Source organism: Notamacropus eugenii, chromosome 4 (genome assembly GCF_028372415.1).
Source record: "Notamacropus eugenii isolate mMacEug1 chromosome 4, mMacEug1.pri_v2, whole genome shotgun sequence".
NCBI classification, from domain to species: Eukaryota; Metazoa; Chordata; class Mammalia; order Diprotodontia; family Macropodidae; genus Notamacropus; species Notamacropus eugenii.
Window position 1 is genome coordinate 347,330,124 of NC_092875.1, and position 20,266 is coordinate 347,350,389.

General features: G+C 35.8%; 1 long non-coding RNA gene across 1 annotated transcript in view; it reads left to right on the forward strand.

Annotated features, from left to right (window-relative positions):
- Nucleotides 1-2,849: 2,849 nt before the first annotated feature.
- LOC140498494 (uncharacterized) overlaps nt 2,850-20,266 on the forward strand; it is a 64,302-nt gene continuing 46,885 nt past the window's right edge. Inside the window, exon 1 of the long non-coding RNA XR_011965109.1 lies at nt 2,850-3,002. This is a non-coding gene — a long non-coding RNA (uncharacterized lncRNA). The remainder of the gene's footprint in view (nt 3,003-20,266) is intronic.

Below are 20,266 nucleotides of genomic sequence, written 5' to 3' on the forward strand. Positions count from 1 at the left end.
ACCCAAAATCCTTTGGGGTGCTGAAAGTGGCAATAGGTTGTACAGGCCTGGCCACTGCTCCATTGCTATCCATTCTTTCTGCTACATTGTAAGTCCACTTTTCTGAGAATACAGACCTTTTCTGGAATCCTGCCCCCCCACTTTTCTTGCCTAGTTCTTCATGGATAATATATTATAGCCCATTCCTTACTGCTGTGCCCATCACTGCTGCTCTTTGATTGACACTCTATTTTAATTCTTTGGATCTGGTATTCTATGACTGGTTGCCATGCAGCATCACTAAAAAAATTTTAATATTATAAAGATAAATTTTTGTTTCAGAAAATCATATCAATTTAGGAAATGAATAAGAGCAATATTAAGCAGCAGTTAAAGTGTAGTCAACTTGATAAATTCCATATTTGGCTGTATACACAATCAGTACCTGTCTTTTTCCACAGGACTGGAGAAAGCAGAATGTGAGAGTTTTGCAGGGTTAGATACTAGCAGAGCGAGAATTATGGGAAGTAAAAAGGGTAAACCTCTTGGATCTCCATTTACAAGACATTCCATCTCTTGGCTCAGAACATTTTCTCTGGATGAGTCTCATGCCTGGAATGTTCTGTCTCTTCAACTCCACCTATTGTTATCCCTGGTTTCCTTTAAGTCCCAATTATAACCCCACCTTCTGCAGGAAGCCTTTCCTAATCCCTCTTAATTCTAGTGTCTTCCCTCTGTTAATTTTTTGCTGTGTATCCTGTACATAATTTGTTTATATATATTTGACTGTATATTGGCTCTCTCATTGGGTTATGAGTTCCTTGAGGTCAGAGACTGTCTTTGATCTCTTTTTGTGTCTCCCACAGCTTAGTACAGTGCCTGGTGCTTTGTAATAGCTTAAAAATATTCCTTTATTTATTTATTGAATTGTAGGGTAGTGATGAGGATATTCCTGAACTGGACAATCATAATGCCTATGAGCAGAGGAGCAATTGGATCTAGAAAGGCAGGGTGTGAAGGGTTATGAACTGTGAAAATCAAGAGCCACCAAGGGACTTCATTGTGAAGATAAAGAGCCTGATGGGTATAAATAAAACAGTAGTAAGACAGGGAAGGAAGGGGATTGAAAGGAAAATAAGTATCTATATAGTATCTACTATGTGCTAGGCACTGTGCTAAGAAATTTTTACAAATATTGTCTCATTTGATCTTCACAGCAACCTTGTCATGTAATAGTTGAGGAAACTGAGGCAAACAGAGGTTAAGTGACTTGCCCAGAATCATTCAGTTAGTAACTGTCTGAGGCTGTATTTGAATTCAGGTCTTCATAAATCTAGGTCTATCACTCTATCCAGAAAGAATTAGAGATTGTGATCAAGGAGGGAGACTTAAGAGTTCAGGATTTTGGAGATGGAGAAATTCAGGATGATACTGATAACTTAAGTTCTGCTTTAGAGTTTGAAGATTGGATGGCGATAGCAATAATCCAATAATTCTGTGCCTCTACCCATGATATGAAGTGATAGCCCGTACCCAACCTGGGTATGGTATCTTGCTATAATAAGACACATCTTCTATCTTTTAAAATACTTTTTAGCTTTGAACACTAAAGGCAAGTGCCTGTCTTTGCCCATGATTTGGCTCTGGAAGATAGAAGTTATTGGAGTTTAGGTTTATCAAAACTATAAAGTCAAAGCATTAGAAATGTTATTGCCATGACAAAAGGGACATTTATAACTAAGAGCTGAGCTAGCTCCAATTCCCTGGTCTACTTCATGGGTTGGGTTATGATGAATAATAGTTTGTTTTATTAATTTATTCTTGACTGATTTAATGTGATGAGAAAAACAATGGATTTGGAGTCAAAAAACCTTAGTCTGAATACCACCAGTTTAGCCTCTGTGACTTTGGGGAAGTTGTTGTAGTTTTCAGTTTCCTTATCTGCAAATTGAAGGGTTCTAGGTCCAAAGGCTATCATCCTATTTGAATGAGTTAAAATTAATTGGAATTTTGCCTGAAAAGAAATTGATAGAAGTATTTTTCACAGTATTTTCCACAGTTGATGATGTATCAGTATTGATCAAAGAGCTAAATCCAACCACTTCTCAGTTTAGTTTTTGTTAGTGGGAGGATTTTTACATTTTATTTCTAAATTGCAAGCCATTCTTATGTCTGGGCCACACAAAAAAAAGGTGGTATAATGATTTGTCACTGATACTGGTCATTCACTTCTTTGTGCTTCAATTTACTCAATCAATTAATCAATAAATGTAAAACACTGTATTGATAATACATTTTTGCTTATTGTTAATGTGATTTTGTTTCTTAACAGGAAGATCTTTCCTATCCATTAATAGGACCGTGTGATCTGCTTAAGTCACATGGAAGCCTGAGTCACATGAATCAAATTACATGGAGCAGGAAGGGGTGGAGCAGGAAGGGTGAAACAGGAAGAGGCGGAGCTAGAGAAGAACTGAGAGAAAATTGGTCACAGTAGTCAGAGCTGCAAAGGACAGAGGAAGCAGGCAGCTAGGATAGTGAGTGTTTGTTTGTGGGAAGGTCTGATAATATGTCTAGACTTCTTGGTTACTATGATGTATTTCTTTGTTACTATGACAGATTTGGCTTTCTGGTATTGGGATTTGACTTTCTGGTGTCTGAATAAATGATTTTCTCCTGCCTTATTATGGAGAGTCTTTTTTTTTTTTTGGTGATTTAGAATTGTCCTAGCATATTCATAGTCACCATCAGTGCTGTGAATGTTGCCTTGGCAATACAATTGCCTATTATGTGCCAGATGCTGAGCTAAGCATTGAGGGTACAAAAAGAGACAAAAGATAGCCCTTGCCTTCGAGGAGCTTATGATCTAATGGGGGAGATGACTGGTAATCAGATGTACCAAGTAAACTATATACAAAATAAAGAGGAAATAATGGAAAGAAGTCTCCAGAATTAAGAGGGGCAGGAGAAGGATTACCAAAAAAAAATGAGATTTTAATTGAGACTTAAAGGAAACCTGGAAGGTAAGTAGTGGATATAGAGAAGGGAGATCATTGCCTGTTTAAATGTTGTGGATCATAACTACTGATGACAATTGAAAGCTCTTTGACATTTTTAGATGAAATATGCTATCAAAAATATCACACACATACACAATAACACACACGCACACAAACCTGTGACTTACTTGCCATTAATAAATAACACCTCATACTTCTGAGAATGAAAACTCAGAAAAAAATACTTGTTCTCTGAGAATCTCAAAAGTTTTGTGTTAAAAAAATTGTAGGGAAATAGTAATATTGTTTCTTTAATATATTCTCTTTGAAGCAGTATATTAATTGGTATTCAAAACACAACCATGTATATACAATAAAATGTTTATGTGTTCTTTATCAAATATACTGATAGTGACTTATCAAATTATAAAATTGTCCAATTGTTAGTAATGTGGTACAATAAAAAGCAGTGTTGGACAATAAAATAGTAATAAAGAATAAATGAAGCAATAGATAATAAACACCAAAACAAAGGTAAGTGATATTAATATACAGAGTTTAAAATTGTTTTTCAGGGAAGTTTTAAGCATTGTATACAAATATTTTACTCATGTCTGTTCTTTCATATTTTCTTCAAGAGTATGGTTTGAATTAATAAGATTCATAATGAAATACCAGCTTCACTTTATATACACTTAAAAGCTCAGTGATTTCTTTACCTTGTCAATACGGAGCTGCAGAAAGTTTCTGACAACAGGTAAGTCTGTGGAGTTGTTTGAGGTATAAAGAAGTTGGTGACTTGTTCAAACTCATAGAGCTAGTAAATGTTCAAGTAGGCTATGAAACAAATCTTCCTGATGCCAAACTCAGAATTCTATCCATTCACAGGTTGTGTGGTTTGAAGAGGACCATTGATATCAGGAAGATGATGCCATGGCTTGCAATTGAATTGGATTTAAGTGAGAGAGGGCTGTGAAAAGTCACCAGCCCCACTTTCTCCTCCAGAGTCATCTGGTTCTAGTGCTTAACAAAAGGCTTTTAGTAGATGGTTAGGCCTAAGTTTTTGTTTCCCAGAAATAGTGTGACTTTAAGTTTCATATTCCCAAAAGTCTCACTATTTCTGAGAAACCAAAACTTAGGCCTAATCATCTACTAAAAGTCTTTTGTTAAGCACTGAGAAGTCTTCACTAACTTCAATCCATTCAGCATGATACCCTATGTGGGGAGAGGAGAGGAAAAAAGATGAGAGGGGAGGAGTGGAAAGAAAAGCAGAGGAGAGAAAAGGAGAAAAGAAAAGAGGAGAAGAGAGGAGAGAAGAGAGGAGAATATGTTATATTCCTTTCTAAACCCATTTAATTTTCTCCAGATAGCTGTCATATCTACCTTTTCTAAAATTCTATTTACCTCCTTATCTTCTTTCTTGGACCTTCTATTCATGAATCAAAAGGCTATGGTGCATCACAACTACTCAGTGCTGATAGAACCACATTGATGAGCGATAAGGACATGATCCTAGAGAGATGGGCTGAACACTTCCATAGTGTTCTCAACAGACCATCATCAATCAGTGGTGAGACCACTGACCGTTTACCTCAGACTGACGTCAATACCCCCTTAGCTGAACTTCCAACTGAAGAAGAGGTTTTGAGGGCCATTAGGCTCCTTTCATGTGGCAAAATACCTGGTGCTGATTCTATTCCAGCTGAGATTTACAAGGTAGAGGGACCATTGCTCATACAAAAGATGACTGAAATATTCCAGGTTATATGGCAAGAGGAGGTTGTCCTCCAGGAGTTCAGAGATACCTCCATTGTCCATCTCTATAAAGGTAAAGGGAATAGATTGTCCTGCAACAATTGCAGGGGAGGTCTCTCTCTTAGTCATTGCTGGCAAAATTCTTGCTATAGTCCTTAATAGACTGATCCTTCACCTAGAAGATGATCATAAATCTGAGAGCCAGTGTGGCTTCAGAAAGGGTTGAGGAACAGTTGATATGGTGCTTGCTGCCTGACAACTGTAGGAGAAATGCCAGGATCATTACAGAGGTCTGTACACGATGTTTGTCGATCTGACCAAGGCCTTTGACACTGTCGTGAAGGCTTATGGAAAATTATGTCAAAATTTGGTTGCCTGGAGAAGTTCATCAATATTGTACATCAATTTCATGATGGCATGTTTGCCCAGGTTCTAGATAGTCAACAATACTCTCATGCCTTCCTGGTTACCAGTGGAGTGAAATAGGGCTGTGTGCTTGCTCCCATGGTTTTTGGCATAATGTTTTCAGTCATGCTGTCAAATGCTTTCAGTGAGGATGAACATGGCGTCAAGGTCAACTATCCTACTGATAGTAAGTTCTTCAATTTGAAAAGGTTATAATCCAAGACCAAAGTGGAAGGAGTTTTGGTGCATGATTTTCTGTTTGCAGATATACTCAATGCAGCCTCTGAAGCTGAAATGCAACAAAATATGGATCAATTCTCTGCTGCCTGTGCTAATTTTGACCTAATAATTAACACCAAGAAAACACAGGAGTTCTATCAGCCACCACCACACCATCCATACATGGAACCATCGATTGCAACAAATAGAGAAGTTTTGAATGCTGTGGATAAGTTCACTTACCTTGGTAGTGTACTTTCCAGGGATGTACACATTGACAATGAGGTTGATGCATACATTGCCAGAGCTAGCTCAGTGTTTAGGAGGCTCTGAAGAAAAGTTTGGGAGAGAAGAGGTATTGGACTTACTACTAAACTAAAGGTCTACAGAGCTGCTGTGCTGACCTCATTGTTGCATGCCTATGAAACATGGACAGTCTTCCAGTGCCATGCCAGGAAACTGAATCACTTCCATTTCAACTGTCTTAGGAAGATTCTGAGGATCACCTTGTAGGACAAGGTACGAGACACTGAAGTCCTTGCTCAAACTGAACTGCCAAACATTCAAACTATGCTTCAGAGAACTCAACTCCAATGGGCTGCCCACATTGTTCAAATGTAAACTGTACGCTTGCCAAAAAAGACTATTTTATGGAGAACTCACACAGGACAGGCGATCACATAGTGGTCAGAAGAAGCGAAACAAGGACACTCTGAAGGTCTTTCTCAAGAACTTTGGATTTGACTGTGCAACATGAGAGACACTGGCACAGGACTGCTCAGTATGGCGTGCCCACATCAGAAAGGGTACTGTCCTCTATGAGCAAAGCAGAATTGAGACAGAACAAAGTAAACATAGAATGTGTAAATTTGGGGTATCTACCCCAAATATTCACACAGACTATCTATGCCCGATCTGTGATAGAGCATTCTGAGCTTTTATTGGTCTGATCAACCACAGTCAAACACACTGAAATTTCACTTTATCATGGTGATGTCATTTTAGTCCTTTTAAAAAATGAAGGACAACAACCAACCAACCTCCTAGGGCTGTTGTAAAAATCACATGAGATAATGTTTGTAAATTTGTTATATTTGTAAATTTGTAAATATTTGCTCGATAAATACTTTCCTCCCTTCCCATTCCTAAAAACTAAAGTTTTATATATATTGCTTTAATCTTGATTACTTAATACAGATCATTTAATACAGTTACTTTAAAAAATCTTAAAATGTATCTATAATTTTAAGAAATTCTTTTAACTAGGGTTATAATTTTATCATGGTAGTGAGCAGATCAGCACTAAGGGCACTAAGAGGTTGAGTAACTTGTCTAGGGTTACATAGTTACCATAATATGTATAATATGCTGAACTTGACCCAGATTCTCCTGACTCCAAGGAAAGTCAGTTAACCTATCTGCTTTGCCAGACTTCTGTTCACATATCATTTTGTTCTTGATGTTATGTCTGATGCTTAGTGACCCCATAGACCATCACATGCCAGGTCCATCTATCTTCCATTATCTCTCAAAATCTATCCAAATTCATATTCATTGCTTGCATGACAATCTCTATCCATTTCATCCGCAGCCATCTCCTTTACTTTTTGCCTTCAATCTCCCAGTATCAGGCTGCGTCTTTTCCAATGAGTCCCATCTTTTCATTATGTGGCCAAAATAGTTAAGTTTCTTTTACTGCTCTGAAATAATCATTATAGTAATTGTTTCACACTAATGCAATGAATCTCTACTACATTTCTGAGAAATCTCTCAGGTAGAGAAAGCATCTCTTTTGTTCAACAGTAAGAGTTTAAGCTTAATTAAGTAACAGAGTCAATTGAACCTAGGGTTTCCAACTCCAGCCCTGTAGTAAAACCCAGCCTTCACTTTTCCCATCACTCTTTCAGGATCACTTATTAGGGTTACAGAGATGAGGCATTGAATGGCAGTGACCATTGGTAACTGAATAAAACATAGTCCGTTGGCTTCAGGAAATTGACATTAAACACATTAGTGTGTGTATTTGTATGTGTATATACATATATGCAAATTATGTATATGTATGTACATATAAATATTTATATGTATATACACATGTGTATTTGTGATTTCAACTCTGATAAGATAATTTTGCCTTCTGTATCCTCAGTACTTATCACAGGTAGATAGCACGTGCTTAATAAATGCTTGTTGACTTCAACAAACTAGCAAAAACTGATGGTTACAATTTATGCAGCCATCTCAATCATTACCCCTCAAACTGTAAGGGAAAGGAAGGCAGGACAGGAGTTTATCTCTGAAATTGCTTTGTAAAGTACTCTCATCGTAACTGTGAAGGCTGATAATACAGGTTTTTATTAATCCCATTTTACTGATGAAGAAATTCTGAGAGGCTAAATGATTTAGCTACAGTTATACATCTAGTAAGTGTCTAATACAAGATTAATGGCTAGCCCTCTTTCCACTTTGTCAGGTTGCCATGCAAATTAAAGTCCTTTATGTCTTTCAAACTGGGGTAAGTCACTTCAACAGGACACCTAAAAGCATTAATATGATCTCACCTAAAATCCAAGATTAGGAACTATGAAGAGAATGTGTTGGACCGCATTAGACTTGAGGACCCCAAGGATGTTGCCCTGTAAAGCTCTCAGTTTTCCTATCTGTAAAATAGGGATATGAAATCTTGCCCCTTCTCTCCCAAAAGATTTAGAGTACCAAAGTCATAATATGTTCAAAGCACTTCCTATTTACTGAAACAACGATTGAACAAGTTTTACCAGGCATTTTAGTACCTATCAGTTTACAATTGGCTCTCCCACAAGCTGTTAAATCCTTTATTTAGGAATTGAATGGTACTCAAAAAAGGTGTGAAATTCCTCCCTGCCTTTGAAAATATTAAAGGCATTTTGCCACCCTCCTCAGTCCGGGCAAGGCCAGACACAGGGACACCAGCTCTTTTGAGAAGTGTGTGTGTGTCACACACATGTATATGTATATGTGTATATATGTATGTGTATATATGTGTATGTGTATATATGTGTACATATATACATACACATATATACTTACAGATTTCATACATATATAGGAAAATATCTGTAATTATGTAAACATTGAGATTAAATGTACATATATATCGATATATGAAATCTAAACATTGAGAATAAGTATGTGTGTGTGTGTGTGTGTGTGTGTGTGTGTGTGTGTATGTATACGATCACTTCAGCATTGAGATTAAATTTCCTTCTAGATTACATTTGTTTTTGTTGACTGTTGAATGCTTTTGCTTAACCCTGTGTGTCTCAGTGAAGTTGACTTAAAAAAATAGAGGCCTTTTCTGGTAGAATCAAAATGGCACCTAAAGTTGGGAGATCAGAGTTCAGCAGCTGACTCTGCATTTATACCTCTACCTGAGCCCATGTTTCTCAAATTGGTGCAGCATTCCTGAGTGGGTGTGGGGGGATGGGAGCAGGGCAGGATTTCACATTTACCTAACACTCTAGGAATCTTTGCATTTTTATTCTGTGGTAGATAATAAAACACATGCAGGGAATCCAAGGACACCTTCTAGAGTTTGAGGAGGGGGAAGAAGTAGAAGAAGTACTTAATCAATCTATTGACATAATTTAGGATGAGGACTGGGAGGCTGTGTTAGGGATAATATACAATGACCACTTGGGAAAGACATAACCAAAGATCTATGAGGATCTGGACAAAAAAGAAAAATCTTAAAATGGTTAAAAAAGCAAAATTTCTTGTAAACCTGGGGAACGTGAATCAAAGAGCAAGAGGCAACAGCATAGATTGATTAATCTATAGAACTGTCCATAAAATGGACAGATTCAAAAGTGACCTGCTGAGGCCTAGCAAATTCTGAGGGAGCCTTCTGCCTATTCAGAGAAAGGTAAAGTCATACTGTACAATGAATTATCAAGAATTACACAAGCAATTAGCAAAGGCTTATAATTGTTGTACTGAGAGAGAGGGACTTTTCCAGAGCTGTCCAGGGCTGCAGTGAATAAAGTACCAAGAACTCCTTGCAATGATGCTAAATTTCTAGAAACACAACCAAATAAGTCTAGAGTTTATTGGGTGTAGGCTCCAGATTCTACACCCTTACCTAAGGATAAACAGTTGATAAGCTGGTATCACTGTAGAGGGCAGTATTTGGCTGAGTAAGGCCAAATTCCCTCCTCCCAACTGAAAAGGAATTGCTAAACAAGCATTATACCAGCTACCTGTATTTTTGGTCAATGAAACATTCCCCATCGATGAAATTTGTCTTGCATGCTTTTCACCATGGGTCCTGTCTGCCCTGGGGGAAAAAGAATATTCTCCTCTCACCTTCTGTTGTCAGCCTGCTTATGCCTCTCTGTCAGCTTGTCAGTCAGTCAATAAACATTTATTAAGCATCTATTATTTGCCAGGCATAGTGCTAAGTGAAGAGCACACAGAAAAACACCAAAGACAGCTCTAGCCCTCCAGGAGCTTATAGTCTAATTTATTTCTCTGTGTGTCCTTCCTGCTTTCCCTTTTGAGTGATTTAAAGGTTGAGGCTGTGGCAAAAAACGTCACCCTCTCATCACAGAATATATAATCAATAGCTCCCCATTCCCCCCTGCCCAGGTTGGAAAGAGAATGATGCTCCCTCTAGGAGTACTCATTTTCCAGTCCCCAAACCCTAGGGAGGATTTTGACTATTTTCTCTGTATGTACGCTAACTAGGTTGAACCCAAATAAATATCCCATTACATTTAGAATGAATGAATTATTACAAAAAAAAGTGTTGTACCTCACATTTAATTTAAAGGGCTAAGCAAGACAGGATGACACCAATATTAAAGACTTGTTTCTAATTACTATTTTAAGATAGAGATTCACAGGATTTAGAATTTCAACAGGGTCTGAAAGTCACTGAATGCTCAAGTTAGCCAACTTGGTTGAGTTAATATAGTACTCCAAATAGGTCTAAATTTCTCCATCTCTGAGAGAGAGAGAGAGAGAGAGAGAGAGAGAGAGAGAGAGAGAGAGAGAGAGAGAGAGAGAGAGAGAGAGACAGAGAGACAGAGAGAGACACGGAGACAGAGAGAGACACAGAGACAGAGAGACACAGAGACAGAGAGACAGAGACAGAAAGTAGATAGAAATAAATAGAAATCATACTACTGGGCAGTAGGTACAAAGCTATATACATATAGTATACACACATATCTACACACAGGGAAATCTGTCTATCCATCTATCCATTCATTTATCTGTCTATAATAATTTCCACGGTTGATGGAGAGAACTGTCTTATCTTTCTTTGAATTACAAGAATCATAGAAAAGAGGAATTGAACTTTCTCAGTCATCTCTGGGAGCTTAAGTCGTTTCCTGGAATCAGCCTACAGCACAGTGATAATTGCGTACAGTATTATTTCTCTGAAAAGGAAGAGTCCAAAAGGCCTCAGAGTCTTCCATCAATAATTGTGGCTACAATTCTTTAGATTTCAATGACATATCCACACCAGCAACATCTTCATTAGTCATCAACCCTGGACCTCACACCTCAGAGGCACCCTCTGTCCTTGGGCCCCCTTCCTCTAATTAAAAGGGCTCATCCAAGAATCTCCATTTAAAGAGGGTACCCAGGTCAACCATCTTCATTTCCCACTAGGCTAGCCTTCCCTGGGCTTCTTCTCCATTTTCTCTGACCTGAGTGTTTTCTCTTCCTCCCCCATTCCTGCCCCTGCCCTTTGAACTTGCTTTTGTATGTTGTCTATTTCATTAGAATGTAAGTTCTTTGAAGGCTTTTTGTTTTGTTTTTATTTATATTCATATTCCCAGCACTTAGACATTGTAAGAGTTTAAAAAGTGCTTTTAGTCTGACTAAATTGTAATCCTTTTCTATAAATATATAAGTCAAAATTTTGCTTTTTAGAGTCTCATAAACTTACCCTCTTTTCCCAACATACTTTTTTTCATAATTGCAATTAGAGGTGGCCCCAAGCATTTACGCCATCAAGGAATCCCAGTTTTTGACCTAAAACAGTATAATTGTTTTCTAGAATTGTCAACAGATTGGTTTGCATTGTCCTGGACATTGATAGTATATAGGTGTTAGGGGTGTGGGAAAATAGCAGAAAGTCCCCCCTTTTTCTACTATATTTCTCTTTCATTCATGATCTCCCTACACCGATTTCATCTCCTCTCCCCAGTATCCCATTTAGGCTTTAAATGGAAGAAAGGGAGAGAGAGGAGAGACTAATGAAGGGAGAGGAGAGGCCCTGGGGAGTAGTTTTCAAGTGCTTAGAGGTACAGAAATTGAATTAAAAGTTAAAAAAGGAGGATCTTCTCTTTTCTGCCTTCCTTCAACTCCTGATTCTATATTTCACTGTAGGGCTATGCTTTCAGGGTTTTACAGAGCCTCAGAGATAGGGGTGACACAAAGTCAGCTAATTTCCTCTATTTGTCTTTTCTTGAACCAGTCCATTTTCTCATTTGCAGTCACGCAGGACTCTTTAAAACATCCATTCCTTTCTGGGAGTGACACTGCACAAAGGCTGTCTCTGTATGTAATTTAGGATTACTTTTCTCTCCAACATATGACAGTCATCCGTATTAAGGCAAACAGCCTATAAAACCAGTTTGACACAAGGCAGCTTGTGATTCAAGGCTGCCACTGTCTCTTGACTGACTTTACTAGTTACTGCTTCAAAAGGCTCCTGAGGAGTACTGGGAGTTGCTTACTGAAAACATGATATCTGAACCAGCAATTTTATGGGTCAGAAGGGAAGCCTTTTGCCTGCTTCTGAGATTTCAATGTCAGTTCTCTATTGCCAGTTAAGAGAATTGGCGGCAGATTATTCTGACAGCAGCAATTAGATCGCCAGCCAGTGACTTTCCAATAAGACAACCCTGTTCAACCTATGTTCTTTAGACAATATGGAGCCTCACACGATGGGCTAACCTGAATATGTTATTAGCTTTTATCCATTTGACCACTGATGAAAACTGTATATCTTTTTTGGGGGGAGTGGGGAGGGGTTGGCAAGAATGGAAAAGCAATGGTAGAGAAGTTGAGAAAGAGGAAAGAGAAGAGAGGTAAATTAGGAGAGAATGATAGTGAAAGTAGAAGGGCTGATATCTTATTGAAGTCTTTAGGATCAATCAATAAGCATTAACCAATTGCCTATTACATATGAGACACTGTATTAGGTGCTACCAGTACAGAGATAACAATGAAAAAAATGTATTTAACTGCAAGAAGGTTATATTTTATCATGGTAAGCAGCATGTACATATATAAAAAAGGACTCGTGCATTATGTCAATTTGGTTGGGAAACCATGCTCCTGGACAGTAGATACACTGGCATCCATTACTCCTTTTCATTCAAATATTAGATTTATCCACTTTTCTATGAGCAAAATTTGAACAGTATGAGCCCCTGTGCAATGTGTCAACAGTAAAGCCACTAGCCATTTTCCAGATGTATACCCAAATAGTCATATGAGTATGTGCTCTTATCTATTGAAGGTCCCTTTAATGAAGAAAATAATAATAGCACTGATATAGCACTTAAATTTATTTGACTTATGTGAACCTCAAAACAGCCCTATGAATTAGATGGTATTCGTATCCCCATTTGGTGGTTGAGGAAACTGAGACAGAGAGAGGTCACATGGCTATTAAGAGTCAGAAGCTGCATTTGAATGCAGGTATTTCTGACTCCAGGTCTGGTGTCCTATTCACTGTGCTACCTAGTTTCTGATGCTATAGATCATAAGTGCCCATTCTATGCAGTTCACATCTCTGTCCTTCAATAAGGTCATCAAAGGAGATTAGCTCCCTGTGTTCTGGAAGCCCTTCTCCATTTTCTGATGTATAATCCTTTAGAATCCACCACTGCCTCTAGGGTCATGACAAATAAAATGGAAACATAGGAAGTTATTCCTTGACTAACACTGACCTGAATAAGCTAGTGATTTTGGAATCTCTAATACCTCCTCAGAATATGTCCAGGAGGCCTGTCAGGACTCAAGTGGCTATGGCAGTTACCTGTTAGACTTCTCAATTTTAAAAATGTTTTTGATGCTTTTTTAACATACAAAGGAAGATTTTGCTCTGCTCAGGTTGGTGGATGGGAAACTAATCTTTATTTCCTCTTCACTGTATGATATAAAACCAGCAATAAAGTCCTACTATAATACCTCATTTTTGCCTAGTGATATTTCTAGGGGTTCAAAGGCTATGCCAGTGGAATCTAAGCTCTAACATGTTCTGCCAAGTTGAGAAATAACAAAACAAGTTAACATACATGTAGCGCTTTGAAGTTTGCAAGTGCTTTGTGTGTGTATGTGTGTGCATATATGTGTGTATATATATTCATATATGTGTATGTCTGTATGTCTGTATGTATATTCTTAATTGCTCCTCACAACAACCCTATGAAGTAGGTATTATTGTCTTCATTTTATAAATGAAGAAACAGAAACTGAAAGAGGTTAAATGGTAGGGAAGGAAATACACATTTTTTTAAGTACCTACTACATTCCAGACATTATGCTAAGTGCTTTTACAAATATTATATCATTTGATGTTTACAACAATCCTGAGTGACACGTGTTATTTTTATTCTTATTTTGAAGTTGAAGAAAACTCAGGCAAATACGGAGGTTAAGCAACTTTCCTAAAGTCACATAGCTACTGTTAGAGGCCAGATATGAACTTAAGTCTTTTTGACTATAGGCACAGTGCTCTATCCACTGTACCACCAACTAGTTGGTAGTGACTTGCCAGGGATCATACAGCTTGTAAATGTCTGTGGCAGGATTTAAACTCAGTTTTTCCTAACTTCAAATTTAGGGCTTTATCTAGTACACCAACTGTCTATCTGAAAATGTTTCAAATATAGGCTCAGTGACAGTCTCTGTATTTCAATCATCTAGAAATACTTTCCTAAATTCACAGGGATATGCCGCAATATGAATTTATCTGTCAAGGAAGTCCTTTTGTCATGATCCACATCAAAGATCCATAGACTCTTGGAGATAAACATTCAAATTTCAATCTCAGAGTTGAAAGCTGCAAAGGAGTTGTAATCTTCATCGGTGGAGGGAGGACCCACACTTATTAATTGCAGGAGTAGTGAAATCCTCTCATACTCTACTCCCTTCCACACACTCTATGATGCAATTACACTGGACTATTTGATATTCCTCAAAAATGACAGTCTATCTTCTAACTCTGTGTCCTTACCCTGACTGTCTTCCATGCCTGGAACACCCTGCTTCCTTACCTCTACTTTTTTATTTCCCTTGTTTCCTTAAAGACTTACCTTAACTTGCTTCTATTGTAAGAAACCTTTCCAGGTCCCTCTAGAATCTAGTAGTTTCCTCTCTGAGATTACATTCCATCTCTTTATAGAATATCTCTAAAATCTTAGTGAAGTTTTAGGCTCCCAGAACTAGAAACTTCATTTGTATTCTTGGGACATCCTTATAGTCCCATTCATTCATTCATCTACCTCCCCATCTATTCATTTATTTTGTTCATTCATTCACCTACAAAATTATAACTTTATTTATTTCATTAAATGATTTTCAATTATATGTACAGTTTTAAAACATCCATTCTAAAATTTTTGAATTCCAAATTCTCTTTCTCCTTCTTTCCCTTCCCCTATCTGTTCAAAAGGCAAGCAACATGATATCAGTTATACAAGTTATGTAAAGCATATATACATATTAATCACAACACAAGAGATGAAAACAAGAAAAATAAATAAGAAAATGAAAAAGAAGTATGATTCAATCTGCACTCAGAGTTCATCATTTCTCTCTCTGGAGGTAGAGAGCATTTTTCATCATGGGTCATTTGGAAGTGTCTTGAATCGTTGTCTTGACCAAAGTGACTCAGTCTTTCACAGTTGATCATTATTACAATACTACTGTTTCTGCGTACTGTGTTCTGGTTCTGCTTCACGTTGTATCAGTTCATGTAGGTCTTTCCAAGTTTTTCTGAAGCTATCCTGTTCATCATTTCTTATAAGAATGATAGTATTTTATCACACTCATATACTACAATTTATTCAGCCATTTCCTAATTGATGGACATTCCTTCAATTTCCAATTTCCAGTTCTTTGCCACTGTAAAAAAGAGCTCCTATAAATATTTTTGTACAAACAAGACCTTTATGCTTTTCTTTGATGTCTTTGGAATACAGACCTAATAGTGGTATTTCTTAGTCAAAGCGTATGCAGAGTGTTATAACCCTCTTGGGTATAGCTCCAGATTATTCTCCAGAATGGTAATACCAGCTTTCAATTCCACCAACAGTTTCTTAGTTTACTTATTTTCTCTCATTCCATTTATTTCTAATAGGTGTTCTTTTAATGTGCATTTCTCTAATCAATAGTGATTTAGATTATATTTTTATATTACTTTTTTATATTACTATAGTTAAATTTGATTTCTTCTTCTGAAAACTGCCTTTTCATATCCTTTGACCGTCTAACAATCAAGGAACGATTCTTATTTTTATAAATTTGGTCCAGTTTTCTATATATCTGAAAAATGAGACCTTTATCAGAGAAACTTACTGTAAAAATCACCCCCCATTTTCCTGCTTTACTTTTAAATTTGGCTGCATTGATTTGTTTTGTGCAAAACCTTTTAAAAGTCTTGTAATAAAATTTTCCATTTTAATGTCTGATCCTATCCTATGAATCATAAACTTCCCATATTTGTAAATCTGAGAAGTAAATTTTTCTATGCTCCCCTTACTTATTCATGATATTTTCCTTGATGGCTAAATTTCTCCATTTTGATTTTACTGTGGCATGTGGTATGAAATGTTGGTCTATGAGGCAGTTGCAAGGGATAGAACACTGTCCCTGGAGTCAAGAAGATCTATGTTCAAATCTGACCTGAGATACTTGATACTTACCAGTTGTGTGTTACTGAGACAGTCACTTAATGAGAGAGACCGAGAGAGAGAGATACAGAGACAGAGAGAGATTGGTCTATACCTAGTATTTGTCAAAAAATGTTTTGCTTTTTTTTCCAGGAATTTTTGTCAGATGTTGAATTCTTTCTTCCAAAACTTGGATCGTTGGGTTTATCAAACAATAGATTATTATGGTCATTTCCTACTTTATGTTATGTACCCAATCTATACCACTGATTCACTACTCTATTTCTTGGGCAGCACCAGATATTTTTAGTTATTACAACTTTGTAATATTGTTTGAATCTGGTACTGATAGATTGCCATCCTTCATGTTTTTTTTGAGTGATTGCCTTGATAAGGTTTTGTTCTTCCAGATGGATTTTCTTATACTTTTTTTCTAGCTCTATAAAATAATCCTTTGGTAGTTCAATTGATATGGCATGAAAAGACCAAATTAACTCACGGTAAGTTGTCATTTTTTATTATATTGGCACAGTCCTAACCATTAGCAATGAATATTTCTCCAATTGTTTATATATGTCTTTATTTCAGTGAAAAGTGTTTTATGATTGTGTTCATATAGTCCATGGGTTTATCTTCTCAGGTAGAATCCCGAGTATTTCATACTGTCTGTAGTTATTTTAGATAGAATTTCTCTTTCTGCCTTTTTCTTTTGAGTTTTGTTGATAGCATAGAAATATTAAGGATTTATGTAGATTACTAAAGTTATAGATTATTTCAACTAGTTTTTTTTAGTTAACTTTTTAGGGTTCTCTAAGTCCATTATCAAATCATTGACAAGGAGTAATGGTTTTGTTTCCTCATTGCCAATTTTTGTTCTTTCAATTGCTTTCCCCTTTCTTATTGCCGTAGCTATAATTTCTAATACAATATTTACTCCCCTCCCTCAATAATAATAGTAAAAATGGACAGACATCCTTGCTTCATCCCTAGCATTATTAGTAAGATTTCTGGTTTATCCCTGTTACAGAGAGTGATTGCTCTTCATTTTAGATAGATGCTATTTATCATTTTAAGGAAGACCCCATTTATTCCTACCTTTATTATTGTTTTAAATTAGGAATGGGCAGTTCATTTTGTTAAAGATTTTTCTGTATCTATTGGTATAATTATGTAATTTTTGTTGTTTTTGATGTTGTTATGGTCAATTATGCTGATGATTTTCCTAATATTGAACTACCCTTGCATTTCTGATATAGATCTTCCCTGGTCATAGTGGATACAATCTTTGTGATATATTGTTGTATTCTCCTTGCTAGTGTTTTATTTAAAATTTTTGTGCTGGTATTCATGACAGAAATTGGTTTAAAGTTTTTCTTTCTGTGTTTTTTCTCTCTCTGGTTTAGGTATCAAAGTTATATTTGTGATATAAAAGAAATTTGGTAGGGTTGCTTTTTTTACCTATTTTTACCAAATATTTTATATGATATTGGGACAAATTTTTCTTTAAATGTTTGGTAGAATTCACTTGTAAATCGATCTAGTCGTGGGAATTTTTCTTAAGGAACTCATTGATGGTTTTTTCAGTTTGTTTTTCTAAGTTAGGGTTAATTAGGTGTGCTATGCCCACGTCTGTTATTCTGGGTTTTTTATAGTTTGGTAAATATTCACCCATTTTACTTAGATTATCAGTTTTACTGGCATATAATTAGGCAAAATCTCTCCTAAAAACCTCTTCAACTTCATCTTCACTGGTGATATATTCACCCTCTTTATTTTTGATACTAACAATTTGTTTTTCCTTTAATTAAAAAAAATTATTAACCAATAATTTACCTTTATTTTTTATCATAAAATCAGCTTCTAGTTTTAAGTCAATTTTTTTCTTTCAATTTTTTTTATCAGTTTCTCTTGATTTTCAGGATTTTTATTTTGGTGTTTAATTAGGGAATTCTAGTTTCTTGTTATATTTTTAGTTTTCAATTGCATGCCCAATTAATTGACCTGTTTTTTGCTTCTTTTGCTGGTATATATATTTAAAAATTTGAAATTTCCCAAAAATACTGCTTTGGCTGCACCCCACCATTTTGTTATGTTGTCTCATTGTTGACATTTACTATAAAATAGTAAATTATATAGTAGTATAGTAAATTATTGATCATTTCTATAATTTGTTTTTTGACTCATTCAGTCTCTAGGATTAGATTATTTAGTTTTCAATTAATTTTTAATCTATATTCTATGACCTTTTATTGAATCTAATTTTCATTGCATCATGGTCTGAATAGGATGTGTTAATATTTTTGTTATTTTGTAATTATGATTTCTTTATGGTTGGATACATGGTCAATTTTTGTGAAGATGCCATATATAGCTAAGAAAAAGATATACCCTTTGTCATTTGTAATTTTCCTCCCCAAAGGTCTATTATATCTAACTTTTCTAAAAATCTACTCATCTCCTGAACATCTTTCTTATTTATTTTATGGCTATATTTGCCTAGCTCTAAGAGGGGAAAGTTGAGTTTCCCCACTAGTATAGTTTTGTTGTCTATTCAACCCACCCCCCACCTTTCCTTTAAGAATTTGGATGCTACTCTGTTTGGTACATATATGTTTAGCATTGATATTGCTTTCTTGTCTATGATGGCATTTAGCAAGATACCATTTTTCTGCTTATCTCTTTTAGTTACATCAATTTTTGCTTTTGCTTTCTCTGAGATCATGACTGCTACCCTTGCCTATGTTACTTCAACTGAAGCATTATGGATTCTGCTCTAGTCTCTTATTTAAACTCTATGTGTGTCTCTCTTTTTCAAGTGTGTTTCTTGTAAACCACATATTGATGGATTCTGTTTTTTAATCCATTCTGGTATCTTCTTCAATTTTATGAGTGAATTCATCCCAGTTACATTCATAGTAATGATTGTTAACTGTGCATTTCCTTTGAACCTATTTTCTTCTCTTTATCTTTTTATTCTAAAATGTGTTTAACATCTGACCACTATCTTCTGTCTCTCTCTCTCTTTCTCCATATACATATATATGCATATATATGTATGTATATATGTATGTGTGTATGTATATAGAGAACATATCAATGAATTAAGCATGCAATTAAAAAAACTAGAAAAAGGACAAATTAAAAATATCCAATCAAACACCAAATAAAAAATCCTTAAAATCAAAGGAGAGATTAATAAATTTGAAACCAAGAAAATCACTGAACTAATAAATAAATTTAAGAGCTGGTTTTATAGGAAAAAAATCAATAAAATAGAGAAACATCTGGTCAATTTGATAAAAAAAAACCCAATTGCTAGTAGCAAAAATAACAAATAGTACTTAGGAGAAAATTTTTAACTCTAAATGCTTTACATCTCTCTCTCTCTCTCTCTCTCTCTCTCTCTCTCTCTCTCTCTCTCTCTCTCTCTCTCTCTCTCTCTCTCTCTCTCAGTACTATTTTGGCTGCATCCTAAAAATAAAAAGGGTAAATGCACCAGTAATAAAGATGAAATTAAATTAAGTATTAAGAGCTATTTTACCTAATTGTATGCCAAAAAATCTACCAATCTAAGTGAAATGGGTGAATAGTTACACAAAATATAAGCTGCTCAGATTAAAAGAAGAGGAAATAGAATGCTTAAATAACCCTACTTTTGAAAAAAAATTAAGCATGTCATCAATTAGCTCCCTAAGAAACAAATCCCCAAGACTACAAGGATTCACAAATAAATTCTACCAAACATTTAAAGAATAATTCATTCCAATACTATATAAACCATTTCAAAAAACAGGCAAATTGCCTTTATGACACAAATATGGTGCTGATACCTAAACCAGGAAGAGTAAAAAATAGAAAAAGAGCATGATAGACCAATTTCCCTAATGAATATTGATCACATATAAATAAATGCTCGTTGACCGACTGAAGTCCAAGACAAAAAATAATCAGTGTGTACCATCTAAATTGAATCCAACAAGATTTTATTAATTGGCTACTTTTTTTTAGGCA